Here is a 20,802-nt window from a genome sequence, read left to right on the forward strand (position 1 = left end):
CATCAGGGCTGGGCATTTGCCCGACTCCAAGAATGGACCTTTCCTTAAAGTTTGGGCCTTCAGCACCTCACTTACCTCACCTGGTCCCAGTCCCGTTCTTCGTTTTTGGAATAACAGGAAATATGTTGATTCAACAAGTATTTACTGAACACCTGCAATCTTAAATTAGACTTCCTTTCTAGGAAGAGCCTTAGAGCCTCAGAATTCACAAGAAGTCTTCCACGGAGGCTTTGTTTGCAGGAGAAACCCGTGAGAGGTTAGGGAAGCAGGGCGGAGCAGAAGAATCTGGACAGACATGATTGTAACTAGGGTCCAACCACAGTCGGATCCCATGGGTACCTGCTGGGTGTTACTGGTCTCACAGAGTTGCTTCCAACCCTGAGGCCAAGGGCTGGCCTTTTGTACCACAGCATTGGCTGTGGGCCGCCTTAGGAGCTGCATGTGGCAAAACTTCCTATTCAGTGGCAGCTTCCATTACTTCCATTAGCAGAACTCTGGTTCCTTCTCTGGACATGGAAGATGCTGACAGCCTAGAGGACAGTGGGGGACAGGTCCATGAGTAAAGAGATCTGAGTGGGATACCAGCACATCTACTGTATCTACTATGTCTTGGGCACTGTTTGCCGTCATGGTATTACCTACATCATCGAGAGGGACTATCATTTGCCTAACATTTTAGACACATGGCCAAACTGAATTCTCCCTACAACCCTATGAGGCAGACACAACCCATTTATCAGATGAAAAAGATGAGGCTCAAGGAGATGTTGGTGCCAGAGCTGAGAAAAACACAAAGCCCATCTTCGGTCCCTGAGTCTGGTCCTCAGACCTGGGCAGCTCCCTGCTGTGCTGTCCTCTGCCTTTGAGAAGGTCAGCGGGGAGGCGGAGGCCCAGCCAGCAGTGGGCAAGAGCTGCAGCGGAGGACGGCTTTTTAATAGCCCTGGCATTGGCTGACATTTGGGTTTCACTCTCTGTGAAGTGCACTAATTACTCTTGTTCACTCAGAAGTCCGACTTAACTACTGCTTGGGTTTTATGGAGTGCTTTGGGGTTGCCATTTCTCCAGACCATGATGGTGGCAGGGAGACTTGTCTCTTCCCGAGTCTTCAGTGACAGCTCGCATGTGGACCATTTACAAGCCAGATGCTGTGGGAGCCTCTTTGATCTGTTGTCTCTGTGCCAGGCACATCACACACAGCTCGATCACCCTCCCAACCATCCTAGGAGGTAGGTTCAACAAATCCACCCCACTTGGCAGATGAGAAAACTGAGGTCCAGAGAGGGTAAATGGTGGTTCCAGCTCCCTGAGCTAGTGGGTCTGACGTCAGAGCCTGGGTGGTCTAGGGCGCTTGGCATCATTGCCTCTCTACAGCCCTCAGCTCCTGCAGAAAGAACTCTCCATACCCTCGCTAGGTCTGCAAGGAAGGTACTGAGAGCACCATTTGGTAGGTGGGGAAACTGAGTCAAGAAGCCTTAGAGCGAAGAGGTTAAAAGCACAAACACCGTGGAGCTGGACTCTGGTTGGTAGCCTAGCCTCCCCACGCACCAGCTGCATAACGTTGTGCACCTCCCTGGACCTCTGTTGTTCATCTTTTGGGGGAATGAACAGTAAGGACAATAAATGGATAAAGGAAAGCTCTTGGCATGTGCTGGCAGTCACTAGGTAATGAGTCCGAGGTGAGTCTGGGGCACTGTTTTATGTCCCTGCCTCTCTCCCTCTACTCCCTAGCCAACCCCCACCTTAGCTCCTGAGTCTTTGCCCCAAAAAGCAACTGCTCTTAAGAAATGCTCCCACTTCATCAAGTGTCCTGAGTCCCCGTGACTGGGGACAGCCACAATTTCTGCCTTTGGGGAAAAATATCAGGCAGGGAACAGATAAAGGAGGGGCTTCCAGGGAAAAGGGGGAGGGGCTTCCCAGTCTCGTGTTAGAGACCTGTTAGTTTCTCATTACATGTTAGACAAGAAGGAATTGTCATCCAATGGTTCCCTCCCCATGCCCCATTTTATAGGCAGAGAAACTGAAATGGCATCAACAAATATTCACTGATGAATGAATGAATGAATGAATGAATCACATGTGAAAACAGAAGGCGACACCTGCCAAGCCCTGGGCCAGAGGCTGGGACCTGGCAGTAAGCAGAGCTGCCTGGTGAGTCACAGCCTGTGTTCTTCAGACCTTTGGGGATGCTGGTCACTGGTTACGAGGTGGCAGGTGCCTGCAGAGTGGCCCTATGTCTAGGACACAGTCTTTGCTCCCAAGGAGTCCATGAATGGCTAGTGGAGACAAAAGACAACCACTCCACGTGGGAAATGGAATACAGCTGGCTCTCCATACATCTATGGTTTCATGTCTGTGGATTCACCCAAACTTGGATAGAGAATACTTGAAAAGAAAAAAAAATACCAATATACAATTTTAAAAATGCAAAAAATACAGTAGAATAACTATTTACAGTGTTTACATTGCATCAGATATTATATGTAATCTAGAGACAATTTACAATATACGAGGATGTGTGCAAGTTACATGAAAATACTATTCCATACAGTATATGCCTCATATCAAGGACTTGAGCATTCGTGGATTTTGGTATGTGTGGGGGGGGGGCGGGCAGAGAGCCGGGTGTCCTGGGATGAATTCCCCATGGATACTGACGGACAATTCCCCATGGATACCGAAGCACCCACTACATGCAGGGCACCACTCTAGGTATTAGGCTCCATCTTCTCAGTGACTCTCCAAGATGGTGTTACCACTCACATTGTATAGATGAGGAAATGAAGGCTCAGAGAGGTTAGGTAGTATGCCTGAAGTCACACAGGACACGGCTGATATGGAATCCAAACCCAATCTCTTTAGGTCCGGAACTGCGTGCCTGGGACTGAGGATTGCCCACCTCTTCCCTCTGCCCTTGAGGGGAAGTGAGTCTCTGAAGAGGCAGGAATGTGAGCCAGCTGAGGTTTCCGCTCTGGAATGTGGTACCCGGATGGGCAGAAGTCAAAGCAAAGCCCGTCCAAGCCAGAAGCTTCTTAGCAAACTCCCTCCTCCTCCCCATCTCCTCCTGAGATGGGATTCAGACTGAGCTTAGCCCCTTTGTGTTCTGTCTGGAAAGCGGACATCCTGCCCCCATGGGGGCTCCGGCTTCCATCCCACCCCCTACCTTTCCCCAGATTCCAGTGGCTTTCAGTGCCCCACCAGGCCTTCTAGACAACTGACATTTTACACCGCCCCACGCTTTCCCCTGTGGTCAGCGCCGGGCAGCGGTAACAGGATTAACCCCATGGAGGCAGATCACTTAATTAAACTTCGGGAGGAAGAAGGCTATCTCTTCATCACAGCTCTGGGGAAAGGGGAGGGGGCTTCTAATGGGCCAAGTTGAGGGGCTGTGTCCCCCTGCAGTTAATCCTCACTCAACCAGTGGCTGAGAACATCCAGTCACCATCTTCCACCTTTACATGTGTCCAACAGTCACTGAGAGCCTCACCTGTGCCCGGCATGTGTTATCTCTAGAGATAGATCAGTGGTGGACCCAACTGGCTTCCCTCTATCCACTTTTCCCACCCTTTGCCACCCTGTAGTTCATCCCTCACACAGCAGCCAGAGAGAGCTGTATAAAGCGTAGTGGGATGACATCTCTGCCCTGCTTAAAACCTTCCGTGGCTCCTGTGGCTCCGGCTCTCCCCCATCCCCATGTTCTCCCCTTGACCTGTGACTTAGACTCCACTTTTTGATGGGAGGTGCTTCAATTTCCCCACCCCTTGAACCTGGGGTGGACTTGGTTTGACCAATAGAATGTTGCAGAAGTGACACTGCGACAATCCTAAGACCTCGTGGCTTCCATGCTCTCTTACTAGTAGCCCTGCTTCCTCTTTGAGAATAAGCCTGGGCTGGAGGATCAGTGATCCCATGGGGGAGAGCCAGGTCCTCCCAGCAGGGGCCATTCTAGACCCACTGCCAGCCAGCTCACCGTTGAACAAGTGGGAAAGGCAAGCCTAGATCAGCAGAGCCGTCTATGTGACCCCTAACTGACCACAGAAGCATGACAGGGCCCAGACGAAGCCAGAAGGACCATGACACATAGACTCAAGAACTAATACTTAATGTTTATTGTTTTAGGCCACTGGACGTTGGGGTGATTTGTTTTGCAGCATGATTGCAGCACTCACTGACTGAGACAGTCTGCTTTTGCTTTTTGTATGAAGCCACCCTCCCCCTCGATCTCAGCTCTTCCCACCCCTCCCCTCTCTCACTCTCACTCTGTCACTCACTTTGTCCAGTCACAGTTTTCTTGTATTTATTTTCTTACAAGAATCTCCCTCTTTCCTGCTTCCTGGTCTGCCTGGCCAATCTGGCACATGGTAGGTCCTCAATAAATACTTGTTGAGTGAATGAATGTATTAATCAGATAATCAACGAACAGACACCATTACTCCTTGTTCTCATGGGGTTTACCACGCAGTGGAGGAGATGATGTTACCAGATCACAGACTCAACCTGACATGAAGGAGAGTAACTAAGAAGGGAACAGTCAGGCTATCGAGAAGGGCTTCCCCAGGGAAGAGACGTCAGAGCTGGGATCTGAAGGATGAGTAAACATCAGTTAGGTACAACGGGCAGGGAAGGGTATTTCAGGCAAAGAGAACAGCAGGTGCCAAGGCCTTAAGACAGGAGGGAGTGTAACACACTGAAAGAAATGAAGAGAAGCTGCAGTAGGGGATTTTGATTTTTTTTTAAGCAACGAGAGCCTTTAAAGCTCCATAGGATGGTCACCGCTTCCTTCTCCTGCATGTGCACCCCTGCCTTGGGAAGTTTGAGGCTGTTTCATTAGTATTTTCCCACTCTTCCTCTTAAGACAAATAGGAGACCTGAATTTCTAGAAAGCAGAAGATCCTAGGGTTTAGCTAACCACCCTTGAAGCTTCTCCCAGGATTTGCCAGACCCAATTTCTTCCATCTGGGCTCAAATCTTCCAGACAAGGCCATCAGAAACCCAAGTTGGAGCCAGTAACCTCAGAAGCTCTCATTTATGGGGCTCTTAGCAACTGCCTGGTATTGTGCTAAGGATTTTACAAACACTTTTATCTCAGACTTCAGGACTTTCCTGGCCATAAATGAAACTAGCACTAAAGCAGCTATTCTCTTTCTTCTTATGGGGCCCAAATGGCAATTAGCTTTTATCACAAAAGCAACTCTGTTTGATTTAATGGCTGCCTAAGGCAGGAAAGATTGTCTTGATTGATTAGTAATGTCTGCCTTGGTACAGGAAGGGAACTTGCATAACCTGTGCTCTGCATTTGCCATTTTGCTTTAAGTGGTGCTCTAGTAGTTCTTAAAAAAAATCTCAGCTCGGTATTTGAGCCAACTCTTGAAGGTCAACTGTATACTGACCAGCCAGGGAAAGAGTAAAGGCATTCCCACTAGGGAAAACTTCATGGAACAAGTTTTTGGAGGGCCACAGGGCAGGAAGGTGGGGCAGCAGGGAGTGACAGAAGGCATGCACTTGGAAGGGCAAGTCCAGGACAGGTCAGGGAGGAAGGACATCCAGGGCTGGCTTAAGGAAATGGTTGGGAAACTGATTCAGCTTTTGGAATTGCCTGTGCTTTCCTGCAATCCTGATGCTCAAACACACAACTGGGGTGATTTCAGCTTGACAGAGTGCCAATCTCGGTGGGTTTCTCATGCTATGGTTTTGTTCCATTAGACCAGGGGTCAACAAACTGTGACCCATGGGCCAAATCTGGCCTGTGGCTTGTTTTGTAAATATGTGTTATTGGAACACAGTCACACCATTTATTTACATACTGTTTATGGCTGCTTTACTCAACTCTGCTATGGTGGCAGAGTTAAGTCATTGCAGCAAAGACTATCTGGCCTGCAAAACTGAAAATACTCACTGTCTAGCCCTTTATTGAAAGTGTTTGAAGAACCTACAGTCATCACTATACTGGGCAGGTCACACACAGTATTGCTAATCCTCCCAGCAACCCTGCGAGGTATTGCAACCTGCTCTTTGCAGATGGGGAAACTGAGGCCCAAGGAAGTAAAGTGACTTGCTAAGGTTCACACCATGGGTGATAGATCTAGGACTCAAATCAGATTTGTTTAATGATAAATTCTGCTTTTTTCCGCCTACAACCTCTCACTTTAAAAGCTCATGAGAGCTTTTTATACACATGAGAAATGGTGACTCCAAGGCATTACCCACTGTCAATTTGGGGCGGTGAGAACATGGGTAGCTATTGGTAGTTTCTTTGTCATTTTCCATTATTTCTCCTATTACTACTATTGACTGATTACAAGGTGCCAGGCACTTTATCTATCATTCTCAGTTTGTCCTCACAATAGCCCTGTGAGATGGGGTGCATTATTATCCCAAGTTTACAAATGGGGAAACTGAGGCCCAGATAGGGGTTGCAGTTTTCCCAGGTCCTCCTAGGGATGCCACTGGGATTTGAACTGGCTTGTTCTGGTCCCTGCCTGCAGGCTTCCTCTGTCTTTGGAGAACATCGATCCTACTCCTCCCATACCTTTGTTTTCATGGTCCAGATTCTCCGAAATGTTCCCATCTGTTATGTGTGTGTGTGTGTGTGTGTGTGTGTGTGTCATGCAGGAAGGAGTGCAAGTGGTGAGTGCAAGAGGATGTTATTATCCCTGTTTTCCAAATGGGGAAACTGAGGCTGGGGGGGGAGTGGGCCTGAGTAGCTGGGACAGGAGGGCAGGGCTTCACGTGTGGCTCGGTCCTTCCTCCCACCCTTCAATCAGAGTTAAGCGCCATCCTCTCCCCCGCGGCCCCCCTCCTGCAGACTCATCCCCCGCCAGGGAGAGCCGAGGAGGACAGTGATGGATTTGGGCCAGCCTTCATTTTCATTCTCGATCCCTGCATCTCGCTCGCGCTCTCCCTCCCTCTCCACTTCTCCTCCTGCAGACGGATGACAAGTGAGAATGTCTGTGACCCAGAGAAATTATCTTCCCTTCTCTCTCACCGCATAATTTTCTGCCCTCTCGTCTGGACAAGCCTGGGTGATTTTTAGCTACAAAAAAGAGGGAAAATTATCATTGAAGAAAAAAAAAATAGAAGGAGGCTCCTAGCCATACAACAGACAGGCTATCTTCTGGGTGAAAATGAGAATCTCCTGTCTTGTGAACTCGGGGGGGACTTTGCAGGGGGTGTTCACACCATACGATGACTGTGAGCACCCCGGAGGGCCAGGCCCATGCCCCAGCAGATTCTAGAGGCTTGAGGCACCTGCAGATTTTTCTGGGAGCACCCCAATGTCCAGCACATGTGGGTGCACACCTGGAGGACTTCAAGGGGGAGGCAGCACAGTCATGAAGCCGCTGTGATTCCCTTGCATCACCTCACTCTCCAGCCCTGTGCCTAGGACCTGGCAACTTTTCCCCCAGACTGTGGCTTTCTGGAAGTTTCTTTCCCCCTCCCCACCCATCACATACACCTGCATGCCCAAACACTAGGCTGTATGCTCACGGCCTGCTCCACAGGTCGACATGCACAGTCTTCTTATTTCTTAAAAAAAAAAAAAAAAAGAAAACCTTCATTTTATTTTTCTTATTTAAAATGTCAAACATTACAAGAAAAGGTTTAGCAAGGGAATGTCCATCTTTTTTTCTCAACCCTTGTCGTATAACCACTGCTAATGGGTTGGTATCTGTTTTGCCAGACTTTTGTATGCAAACATCATGATTATAAAAAGGTACACACACATGCATATGTGCGCACACACGCACACACGCATGCACACACGCACACACACGCACACAGGATTCACTGAGCTCCTCACCCAGCACTGCCCTTTACTGTGTGGCCTTACGCAGGTTGCTTAACCTCTCTGAATCTGCTTCCTCATCTGTAAAACAGACACAGTTATAGATTGTAAATTGTAGGGAAAACTGAATAAATTAACACGTGTAATGTGCTTAGAACAGTGCTGAGCACATAGAAAATATAGAGGAAGAAGCTTGGAATACACTCTCCCCAGCCCCAGGACTTTAATCAGACTAGCCTCTCTTTTGCTTTACATATTATGAATTGTTTAGGAAAATAGGTTCTCCTGCTTAAAAAGCACACACACATACACACACACACACACACACACACACACACGCACCAGTTGTAAAGCTGTTAGCACTGGGGGCTGAGCAAGGCTGTGGTTAGCAGATTAAGCTGGTGTACTCCTCCTGTGTGACCTTGGATGAGCCACTTTGCCTCTCTGGGTCCCAGTTTCACCATCTATAAAATGGGAATAACAATAGCATGGAGGGCTTTTGCCAGGAGAAACTTAGGTAAAGTGTGTAAAATAGACAGCAGTGCCTGACACATCATACAGGTTGCCCCCAAATAGTCGCTGTTGTTATTACTAATTCGCTGTGAACATGACTTTGCATTGAATGGATTACAGTGGTGTGCATCCTTATTCAGGGCCTGGAAGCAACCAGGACCTCCCTCTTTCCCAACCCCTGCTGTCACTTTGGGGTCAGAGATGGGCCTCATAGGGTTGGTGAAACCCCTGAAATTATACGCAGGCACATCCCTTCTGCATCGACTAAAAATGGTTTTCTTCCCAGGCAAAGATCTTTCTCTTTCATCAGATACTCAAAGTGGTTGTTAACCCAAGAGAGTGAAGAACCCCTGAGGCTTACCATAGGCTCTCTGCTTTCTGCAAAGATCGGCTTTTCCACTAAGAAGAAGCCAGAGTTTGAACTCTCTAAGCAGTGTTCTGAGGACTCTTGATGGTCCCAGAAACCCTTCCAGGGGACCTGGGGAGGGGGCTTCTCCCTTTCCCACCTCCTATTTTTGTGCAACTAGATTTTCTTCATGTGTCTCAAGCAAAACAACAGATCACAGAAGTGGGTTTAAGAATCCAGGTGTTGCCTGTAACCCCAACACTTTGGGAGGCCAAGGTAGGTGGATTGCTTGAGCTCAGGAGTTCAAGACCAGCCTAGGTGACACGGTGAGACCCTGTCTCTACTAAAATACAAAAAAATTAGCCAGGTACGGTGGCATGAGCCTGTGGTCCCAGCTACTCAGGAGGCTGTAGTGGGAGGATTGCTTGAGGCTCGGGGTAGAAGTTGCAGTGAGTGAGCTGAGATCGTGCCATGGCACTTCAGCCTGGGTGACAAAGTGAGATCCTGTCTCAAAAAAAAAAAAAAAAAAAAAAAAGAATCCAGGTGTTTTCTATTAAGCCAGAGATTTGCAAAAATGTACAACAATGCCATTCTGCAACCTCCACCTCCTAGGTTCAAGTGATTCTCCTGCCTCAGCCTTCTGAACAGCTGCGATTATAGATGGCTTTTCACTATGTCTGGCTAATTTTTTGTAGTTTTAGTAGAGACGGGTTTTCACCATGTTGGTCAGGCTGGTCTCAAACTCCTAACCTCAGGTAACTGCCCGCCTCAGCCTCCCAAAGTGCTGGGATTACAGGCGTGAGTCACCATGCCCAGCCCTTCTCATTAAATTTTTATTTTTAGAAAATGATTAGTTTTCTATAAAATACCTTATGTTAATATGTAATGACTTCATAATTATTATTTTTAAATAATTAAGTCTTTTAAATATTTCAGTTTTAATTTCTAAAACTATGTGTATGGATACACATAGCTTACATACATAAAAACTCTTTGAGCTCCTCAATATTTTAAGAGTGTAAAGGTGTCCTGAAACCCCAAAAGTCTGAGAACTGCTATTCTATGGAAACCTACCTGGTTGTGATAGAAGGAGCTCTAACCCAGGGCTTTGGCTATGGGGCATCCTGGGAGGTGTGGTAGGCAAGGCAAGCTAGAGACAGAAAAAAGGCGTGGATTAAGGATCAGGCCAGCTGAACAGGTATCCAGAAACAGCCACCCTTAAGGGTCATAAAATCAGCAATGGATGTGTAATAATACGGAGAAAACAGCGTTTTGTCAAATTCCTCTCAGTAGAGTCTTGTATGAGGCTGGTTACAGGGATAAGTAGTGAGATCTTCAAGAGGCTTTCTCAAGTAACAGTGATGATTGCTAAATTGCCTTGTAAGGACTGTGTACCTAGTAATGAACTGCAAGGCCATTCTTTGCTGAAGAGGTTATGCAAGTTTGGGGCCAGAATGGAATTGCTGCAGTTCCTGGAGGAAGCTGAACTTTGCCACCAGAGGGCACTCTTTCTTGCTATCTCTCCTAGAAGCTCTCTGCTGCCCCTTAAAACAGTGCGGAGAAAATATCTCTACTGGTTTTTACTTGAAGGGGCAGTTAGTTATTGGTTATACTGGGCAGAAAATTTGGGCTGACTGTAAAGAGAGAGCAAATGGAGAAGCAGATGAAATCAGCCAAGAGGCAAATCAGGACTCCTGGGCAAGAAAGGGCTCCGTTGTTCATCAAGAGTGAGTTTGTGGCTCACTCTGTAAGACTCAAGACCCAAGGCGAAAACTTGAACTCTCCTGTTAGGAAATGATGCTTGCCGAGAAACATTCTCAGGGGCCACAAGGAAGGTGAGAATCCCAAATCTGCCCAGGAAGGAGGCTGGCAATAGGAAAGGAGGTTTCTTGGCCAACCAGATAATATGGAATGCTTTATCTTTAAGAAATAGATTCAAAGAATTCAAACCCAAGGCTGATTCACATGGAAACTTGCTGTCTTTGCAGGTTGGAGGTTGGTAATCAGGACAACTGTCTGCCTTGTTAAAGAGGCTAAAATTCTTCTTCTTACCCTCTGTCCCTAGTTTCTCTGAGCAAGCAGTGCGTTTTCTTTCTACCTGAGGAAATTCTGGATGCTCTTGAAAAGGTCCTAAAATGCAGTTGTGAAGCCAGTGGTATTTCTTTCACAGATAAGCTCCAGGGCAGTTAGCTACAAGAGAGGCAAGCCATGCCAGGCTCTGCCAGTGGGTAGGGCAGAGGTTTTAGGATTGGGGGAGCTGTGGATGACTCCCAATTCTCAAATCTTACTTCTAGAACATCCCAGAACATTCCTGTGGTGTGGTCTTGGTTCCATCACTGAATCTCCATCAGTTAGGGTGCTGGCAGGAATGAACCGGTAATTGAGGGGGGTTTAAAGGAACAAACGTGTGGGTGAGGTAAAGAGACATCAGAAGGGGAGTGAAGCTCCTTGGGACTGGCGGCAGTGGGGAGCCATTACACCTTGTTCCTATAAGGCAGGGTGAGGCAGAAGCTACTGGTGGTACACAGGGAGCTCATGCTTTCTTAATGGAGTCCATTTCACCCCCAAAAGGGGCAAAAATTGGTTCTTGGGAGGTGAAACAAATCTTACTGTTTGTATGTGGGAAGCACAAATATACATACAGCACATAAACAGGAACACAGTGTATCTGCTGTATTGTAATTTCATGGGGAGAAGGAGTGATTAGAAAAACGTCCAGAAAGTCTTCTTAGGGGGATGATCATTTTTAAAAATGTTGGTGAGTGCCGTGGCTCACACCTGTAATCCCAGAACTTTGGGAGGCTAAGGCAGGCAGATTGCTTGAGCCCAAGGGTTCAAGACCAGCCTGGGAAACATAGGGAAGACCCTATCTCTGCAAAAAATAGAAAAATTAGCTGGGTGTGATGTCACACACCTGTGGTCCCAGCTACTCAGGAGGCTGAGGTGGAAGGATCACCTGAGCCAAGAAGGTCAAGGCTGCAGTGAGCTGTGATCACGCCACTATACTCCAGCCTGGACAACAGAATGAGACCCTGTCAAGAAAAAGAAAGAAGGAAGGAAGGAAGGGAGGGAGGGAGGGAGGAAGGAAGTTAGGGAGGGAGGGAGGAAAAAAAGGAAGGAAGGAAGGAAAGAAGGGAGGCAGGGAAAGAAAAAGAAAGAAAGAAAAGGAAGCCAAGAAACATTGCCGCCCCTGCTGGAGAGAACTGCTGGTCAGGAGCAATGGCCTCTGGCGGAGGACATGGCCAACTCTTTGTGCTCCCACAGCAGGGCATCAGGGGCATTAATACCCCGACCTCTTTCTCCCCCTTCTTCTGCCAGTGCCTCCTATTGGTCAAACACAACCAGAAGCCTGAAAGAGGGTCTCTGGATGCAGTCCACATAGGTTGGCCTCCCAGGCACAGAGCAAGGTGGAGCACAGTGCAGCGTGGGTCAAAGGCAGCAAACAGATGATGTCCAGATCGGAGTCAGTTAATTTCCACCACTTACAAGCTGAGCAACTTTGGGCAAGATCTATTAGGTTCCATGGTGAGCCCCACTTCCCAGCTCTCCGTCAGAAACTCTCTCTCTCTATCCGAGAAATTGGGTTAGAGTTGGGTAGTTTGAAAGTAACTAAGGCAGTCTCCGTATTTGGGAAGCTCAGGGTTTAACAGGGAGACAGACTCGCAGAAAGGACAACTACCCTGCAGAGGAGTAAATCAAGGGATGTACAAAGGTCAGGTGAGGTGAGGGGGAGGCAGAGAAGAGGAAGGGGATCCCAGCTGGGCTGGGCCCTGAGAGATGGGTGGTGCCCTTCATACCACTGAGGCTGAGCTGCCTCTGTGCCTCTGTTCATGCCATTCCCTCCTAGAATGCTTATCCTTGCTTTCTCTACTTGCTTAGGTTTGATCCATCAGAGGCTTTTCTTCCCTGATGTGAGGTCTATGCTACCTTCTCTCTGGTGATTTCTTGGAGCCACAGACAATCCCATTGCCAAGTAATTTCTGCTGCCTTGCTTCCTTTAACAGACAGCAAACACCTAGAGGGAGAGAGGGCAGGGCTGCTTGAGATAGAAGTCCTGGGGCTGGGGCTAGTTTAGAAGCTCAGGGCTCTGTAAGTAGTTGTGGATCGGCTCTTTAGAGCAGCAGTTCTCAGCCTTGGTTGCCCTTCAGAATTATCTGAGAAACTAAAACATCACCAATGTCCCAGATAAATTATTCCAAAATCTCTAGGGGTAGAGTCAAGGCCTGGGTGGTTTTTGTTTCTGTTTTTAAGACAGGGTCTCACTCTGTGGCCCAGGCTGGAGTGCGGTGGCATAATCATGGCTCACTACAGCCTTGACCTCCTGGGCTCAAGTGATCCTCCCATCTCAGCCTCCTGAGTAGCTGGGACTACAGGAACAAGCCACCCATGCCCAGCTGATTTTTGAATTTTTTTGTGGGACAGGGTTTTGCCATGTTGCCCAGGCTGGTCTTGAACTCCTGGCCTCAAGCAATGTGCCCCCCTCAGCCTCCCAAAGTGCTGGAATTACAGGTGTGAGCCACCTTGCCCAGCAAGGTGTGGATGTTTTTCGAAAACCCTAGGTGATCTTGACATGCATCTAGGTCTGATCTGAATCATATGATATGCTTTATAACTATTACCTACATGTGCACATCTCTATCCTTCCCATGGTTTTGAAACTGAAGTATAAATTAGATAATGTGCACATGTTGGTGAATTTTGACCTATGTATGCACTGTGCACCTATGACCCAGATCAAAATATAGAACATTTCTCTTCCCCAAAGGCCATTGCTATCCTGTTACCGCCTTCAGTTTTGCATGTTCTTGAACTTCAGGCCATTGTTGCTGTGGATGTCCGTGGTTTCTTTTTCACTGCTGAGCAGTGTTCTGTCGTGTGAATATACCGCCCTTTGTTTACCCATCCTCTGTTGACAGACATGTGGGTTGTTTCCCGCCTTTCGCTATTGCAAATAATGCTGCTATGGACATCTGTACAGGTATTGATCGACTTACCACCTATGCAACTTACGACCATTCGACTTTACGACCACAATCGCTAGCCACGACTGCTCCGCGTCTGGCAGCGCAAACGTTGCCCAGCTGGGCGTACGACAGTGCGGACCAGCTTCCGGCAGCACTACCATCGCCGCGTGCACCATTTCAACTGTACATATAGCCTACTCAACTTACGATCAAATCGTGTTACGACCAGTCCGCGGTCCCAACCGTGGTCGTAAGTCGAGCACTAGCTGTATATGGATCCCTTGTTCTCTATGTTCTCATTTTAATGACACTTATTCCTTTCTCCTTTCACGTTATACTCCAAGTCCAATTTTCTTTTTTTTTTTCACATCTGCAACAGATTTATTTTTCAAAGGAATGGATTTTGAGAGAAAATAACATGGGGAAGAAATATGGAATAGAAAATAAATACAAAGCCGGGTGTGGTGCTCACGCCTGTAATCCCAGCACTCTGGGAGGCCAAGGTAGGCAGATCACTTGAGGCCAGGAGTTCAAGACCAGCCTGGGCAACATGGAGAAGCTGTGTCTCCACTAAAAATACAAAAATTAGCTGGGTGTGGTGGCGGGTGCCTGTAATCCCAGCTACTCAGGAGGCTGAGGTGAGAGAATCACTTGAACCTAGGAGACAGAGATTGCAGTGAGCCAAGATAGTGCCACTGCACACCCCAGCCTGGGTGACAGAGCAGGACCCTGTCAAAAAAAAAAAAAGAAAAAAGAAAAGAAATACGCATGTAGATGGTTTTGCTAATTGTTTTATAACCATAACAAACTAGCTCAGGGACTACCCTGTATAAACCACAATGAAGGTTCCAAGATCAGGGCTAAAAATTTCAGTCTCTGATTTTTAGGATTTAGGCTGCAGTCCTTGATTTTGGATAGATCATTGGGTGTGTGGCATAGCCCCTGCTTTTAACCAGATTTGAACAGAAGAGTGGCCACTTGGCCCAGGTGGAAGTAGATGAAGCGTTTGCTTTCGTGCGTCACAGAACTCCCGAAGTTCCTCCCCACGATGCAAGCTGCATGGGATTGGACCTGTTGTCAAATTCCTTCTTGATATGAGCTGCCATGCCCTTCTCTCTATTCTATTTTTCTAGCCCCTGAGTAGTGCACTCCACCAAGTCCTACCGCATCTCTTCCAACACGTCAGCATTTTTTATCATCTTTAGTCGTTCTGCAAATGGTTACCCAGGGGGCAAGCAACCCTCCCGCCTTGGCTTCCCAAAGTGCTGTGATTACCAGCATAAGCCACCATGCTCAGCCGCCTCTGGAGTTTTCTAGGTGCAGAACGACTATGTCTTGTTTGAAATGCAGCTGGAAGCACATTCTCTCAAGGCAAACATGGCCACATCGCATCGTGTGGAGGAACTTCAGGAGTTATGTGACACATGAAACCAAACGCTTCATCTACTGCCACCTGGACTAAGTGGCCACTCTTCTGTTCAAATCCGGTTAAAAGCAGGGGCTGTACCACACACCCAGTGATCTATCCAAAATCAAGGACTGCAGCCTAAATCCTAACATTCTAGATTATTTCTGGGACAGCTACCTTGACATCCATCTTTTATGATAATAATCCCTTGGTCTTAGATGATTCCAGCACATGGGGCAGTATGTGCACAGTAGGTAGGTATCTCTTCAACAAATGTTTGTTGGTGTATTAGTTCACTCTCGCACTGCTAGTAAAGGCATAGCTAAGACTAGTAATTTATAAAGGAAACAGGTTTCATTGACTCAGTTTAATATGGCTGAGGAGGCCTCAGGAAACTTACCATCATGGTGGAAGGGGAAGCAACCTTGTCCTTCTTCACATGGCAGCAGGGAGAAGAAGAATGAGTGCCTAGTGAAGGGGAAAGCCGCTTATAAAACCATCAGATCTTGTGAGAACTAACTCAATATCATGAGAACAGATGGGGGAAACGGCCCTCATGATTGAATTATCTCTACCTGGTCGGTCCCACAACACGTGGGGATTAGGGAAACCAAAATTCAAGATGAGATTTGGGTGGGGACAAAGCCAAACTGTATCAGTTGGTTACGTGTCAATATGCCACACACACAGGCAGAGAGCCGCGTATTTAGCATTTACACTACAGGGTTGATGCCGTCTCTTTGGGCATGATGGTTTCTCTTGGCCCAATTGAACCTTAACACTTGCTGGCATTAGATTAAGTGGGCAGGATGGGCACTGCCCAGATGCCAGGTTCTTGGTGCCAGGGCTCACGGTTTCAGCCTATCCCATGTCATTTGTGCTCTCAGTCTTCCATGATTTTGAGACCTTAACTCTGTGATATCTAGAGTTTGTGGCCACCTGTATGATTTATAGTTCAATGCATACTTTTACTTAATGAGAATGTACACGGACCTTTTGAGAGAACACAGAAACTAAATAAATGTTCTTTTTTTTTGTTATCTAACATTGTATAATGAATTTGCACATCCCATAACTTTTATTTCCTATTCCACAAAACGTTTATTGTCACAATATACCTGAAATCCTGGAAGCCCAGGGGATAGCAGAGCTCATGGGGAAAGATGTTCTACTTTTCACTGATTTTCACTTTCCGTCATCTTCAGCCCTTTCCCATCCAGGCTCAATGGATACACAAATTAAACCCCAGAAAGTAGTCTTTCTCCAGTGGTGCTGTCTGGGCCACCAAGCTTGCTTTTGGGTGAAATAAGGATCACATATAAAATAAGGATTCATGCCTTTCTTGATTCATTTCAGCTCAGCTCTTCCCCCAAAATATGGAACTTGAAGTAGAGATATTTAAGTAATAGATTGATTTTACCATCAGAGATGGCTCTTTCAAGCCTGGTGTTCATCTTAGAATCTTAAGGCTCCTGTTTTTGATTTCAGACTCACCCATATTTTTATCCCCCCATCCACAGCCCCAAACCCTTACTCCACGGATCAGCTCAAGAATGCATTTCAGAGCAAGTAACAGAAAAGCCAACTATGTCTTAGATGGGAGCCATTCTTCTTATGTAGTGAAGAGTCTGGAGGGAGGTGACTGGTGTGGATTAAATAACTTCTTTGTCTTTATGATTCATTTTTTTTTTTTTTTTTTTTTTTTGGAGACAGAGTCTCACTCTGTCACCCAGGCTGGAGTGCAGTGGCATGATCTTGGCTTACTGCAACCCCCGCCTCCCAGGTTCAAGCAATTCTTCTGCATCAGCCTCCCAAGTAGCTGGATTACAGGTGTTCACCACCATGCCTGGCTAATTTTTACATTTTTAGTAGAGATGAGGTTTCACCATGGTGGACAGGCTGGTCTTAAACTCCTGACCTCAAATGATCCATCTGCCTGGGCCTCCCCAAGTGCGGGGATTACAGGCATGAGCCACTGTGCCCAGCCAGATTTATGTGTATGTCTGACTGGCTAGAATAACTGTCTTGGACAGCCCCTGGCTGCCATCAGGGCTGAGAAATCAAGTGGAGGGCAGCACTGGTGAAGGGGATTGGAAATAACCGGTGACCCCACAGTGTCCGCTGTGTCCTGTTTTCACCCATCGCCTGCTCCTCGCTGTGGTGTCATTTAACCTTCCAGGTTCGATGTGTGCCAAGCTCTCCACAGTTGCTTTCCCAGGCTAAATGTCTCCCCAGTTGATTCCGTACGTACATTGTGTTCCAGAAACCCAGGCCATCTCTACATCCTCAAACACAAAGTCTCCCCGCTTCTGGGGAACTTTCTTGTCCCTCCACCCCAGGTACTGCTGGCCCCAGCTCCATTCTCAGCAAACATGGGCGGTATCTTCTTAGCCTTCAAGTCTTGGCTGAAACGTCACCTCCTCGGGGTGACCTTCCTGGGCCACTGCAATCTAAAATCAGGCCTTCCTCTGCCCCTCATCCCTATCTGAAATAATACATGTTTTTATTCCTGGTTTATCTGTTTTCCATGAGGCCTCAGAAAAACTTTCTGTCCAACTATAGAATGCCCATGTACAAAACACAGTGTAAAAGTGTTGATGAATATTTGTTAAATGAATGCATGAATATGTGAACGGGAGGAGGGAAAAATTCCAATAGCCTCCAAATTGTTGGTAAATATTGTCAAGCGGGGACCATGGCTCAAATAAGTCCAGAACTTTGAATGGTTACCATGACACTCTTTAGGAGCAAAATGCATGTACATGCAAACACACACAGGCACACATGCACACACACACACACATGCACACACAATCGTGTGCACACACACACCAAAATGAAACAATAAAACAAGAAGAAAAAAGCAGAGGAGGTCAGGCAGTGGCTCACGCCTGTAATCCCAGCACTTTGGAGGCGAGGCGGGTGGATCACGAGGGCAAGAGTTCAAGATCAGCCTGGCCAAGATGGTGAAACTCCATCTCTACTAAAATACAAAAAAAATTAACTGGGTGTGGTATCGGATGCCCGTAATCCCAGCTACTCGAGAGGTTGAGACAGAGAATTGCCTGAACTTGGGAGGCAGAGGTTGCAGTGAGCCAAGGTCGCGCCACTGCACTCCAGCCTGGGAGAAGAAATGAGACTCCGTCTCAGAAAAAATAAAAAAGAAAGAAAGAGAAAAGCAAAAAGCAGAGGAGTACTGAGGTGTGGGAAAGAAGTAGAGGCAAGTTTCGTTGCCAGCCTTTTTGCTTCATTATTCAATCTTATGGAGTACCAGTCTCCATAAGATTCGGAGTGGCAGGCAGCCTCACTGAACAGATAACAGAATTTGTCATTTGCAGTGGCCGCATGATTTTTAGGTCTAAATGCCTTTCTTTCAATGTGGACTCTGTGTTGCTAGCTGCTAGCTCATGCAAATCGGGCCTCCATATGGAGGGACTGGGCCCTATTTTGCATGTAATGCACACATACACCTTTGTTTGACATAGGTTAGCTTGAAAACTGCCCAGCTCCACCTAGCTACAGGGGTCTCAGTGCATGTGTGAAGTTGGTCCTTCATTACGCGGCAACCTCCCACCTGGTTGCCCCCTTTCTAAGAGATCATTCCCAGGACACTTCAGCCCTCCAAGACCAGGGACTGTGTCTCTCATCTTTGCCACCCTTGTACCCAGCACCCAGAACTTATCTTGCTTATTAAATGCAATGAGCATTTAATAAGCAAGACAAGTTCAATATCTGAACCCCGCCTTGTTCTGATCTTTCAGAAGCCTCTGCCCCTCTTGCATGGAGTTCATTAAATTCGTTCTTGTCTTCTGAACCCCACGCCCCGTTTTAACCTCTTTCACACACTGACTCTGTATCTCTGCCCCTCAGCGCCAAGCCCTGGGCCTGGTCAATTGCAGCACTCTGCAAACGGCGATTCCAGAGCTAATGCCCAGCTTTCAAAACGCTGGGTGCAAATTCTCTGCTTCTGTGAACTCTCAACAAAGAGACGTGTTGCTTTTTGGCAAAGGAGGTTGGCAGGAAGCTTGGGGAAAGAAGTCTCCCTCTGGCCCCCAACTTCCCTGAACCTTCCTCTGCCCCATCTCTGCTTCTGGAATATTCTGGATTTGGAGAATATCAGTTACACATGAAGGGAGACATGAGAGAACCAAGCGGGTGGACAGACAAGCAGAAATCTGTCTCTGCAAAGGCAAGGTCTAGAGTCTCTCTGAACCCTCAGGGCAAACCCCGCAGACCTTCCTGTATCTCCATCCTCCCTGGATGGTCTCAGCAGCCGGGACCTCCTCCTCCCCATGCACACTGCCCAGCGCCTCCTCCTCCCAGTGCTGGACTCCACCCATCCAGCCACATTTGCTGCTGTGGAAATTTCCCCCATCCAAATTCTACTCTGGCCCCAACTATCCTGACCACAAAGAAAGAGTGAGCTCCGCGTGGAACCAGCTGAGCCTGCTTTGCAGAAGACAGACCTTGCCTACTTAGCAGGAGGGCAGAAGCGACCTCCTCGAAGGCCCGAGTGGCCTCAGGTGCTCGTTGTGAGGGAGCAAACGGTCAGGACCTCGGTGGCATCCTCCTTCTCTCTCAAGGACAGGAGGGTGACCATCTGGGCTTTGGCCAGAGTTCCACGGAGGAAGCCCCAGCCTTTTCTCTCCAGCAGCCATGCTGTTATCAAAACCAGGAGAGGGAATTTGAATAAAAAGGAGAGGGGAGAGAGAGTCGCCTCCCTACTGCGGTTTCCAGGCGACACGTCGTCTGTTGCGGTCGCTGTCATACAAACCCTTTCCCCGTAAGACGGCAGGTCCCACGGGGAGAAGGGGTGAAGAGGAATATTTTATCAGCCGTGTACATATGTAACCAGAAATGGGGCTGAAAAGCAAAACCTCGTTTCCCTGAATAGGGGGAAGGAGGAAGGGGGTGGGGACGCTAGCGGAGGTGGCAGAAGGGACTTATCTCTAGGAGGTCAACAGCGGGAACATGCGGTGACTGATTTCCACCCTCTGTCTTGTCAATGCAGGGAGCATCTGCACAGAGGGCTGTTTGGGGCACAAAGTTTAAAAGGCATCTTGTTTTTGTATTTAGCTATAAGAACCCAATATACATATCATAGGTGAAAGACATAATAAATATTCTAAAACCATGCCAGAATGGGGTGGTTGAGTCTTTAGAGAATGGGATGTGCATTTCTAATTCATGGGCTACTTCGTTGCTCCTTTGGGGAAGAAACCCGAAGCAGTGGGAGGCCTGCCTTCCTCCGCGTTGAAGTCTCAAGTGCATTCTACAAAATGGGGCAGTGTGGCACTGGCTGGAGAAAGCCCTGCTTCCCCGTCCAGGTCCAAGAAGCCTGGAGGCCTGGTCAGCATTGAATGTCCAAGCGTGCAGGGCAGAAGAGATGATTTCATCTCTACTCTGCAAAAGGCAGCTGCCTCGCCCCTTCCCCACTGAGCACTGTCCTGGGAGGACCTCAGCAATGAGTGAAAAGAAAAAAAATGGTGATGAAACACTAGCTCTGCCCAAGAGTTTAGTGTGAATGCCACCAACCCTGCAGAGAGTCACCAGCCCGCTTGCCTGGGGACAGTGACCACTCACAAGGTACTAAGTGAAGGGGCTGCTTTATTTTTTATTTTTCTTGAGATGGAGCCTCGCTCTGTGGCGAGGCTGGAGTGCAAGGGCTCACTGTAACCTCTGCCTCCCGGATTCAAGCAATTCTCCTGCCTCAGCCTCTGGAGTAGCTGGTACACACCAACATGCCCAGCTAACTTTTGTATTTTTGGTAGAGACAGGGTTTCACCAT

The 20,802-nt window shown here is 47.7% G+C and overlaps 1 pseudogene; it reads right to left on the reverse strand.

Moving 5' to 3' along the window:
• Positions 1-14,346: 14,346 nt before the first annotated feature.
• On the reverse strand, positions 14,347-14,960 carry LOC116557109 (annotated as a pseudogene).
• Positions 14,961-20,802: the final 5,842 nt, after the last annotated feature.

The sequence above is a fragment of the Sapajus apella genome, unplaced genomic scaffold, assembly GCF_009761245.1.
Source record: "Sapajus apella isolate SASKATOON/1434 unplaced genomic scaffold, GSC_monkey_1.0 scaffold2, whole genome shotgun sequence".
Lineage (NCBI taxonomy): Eukaryota > Metazoa > Chordata > Mammalia > Primates > Cebidae > Sapajus > Sapajus apella.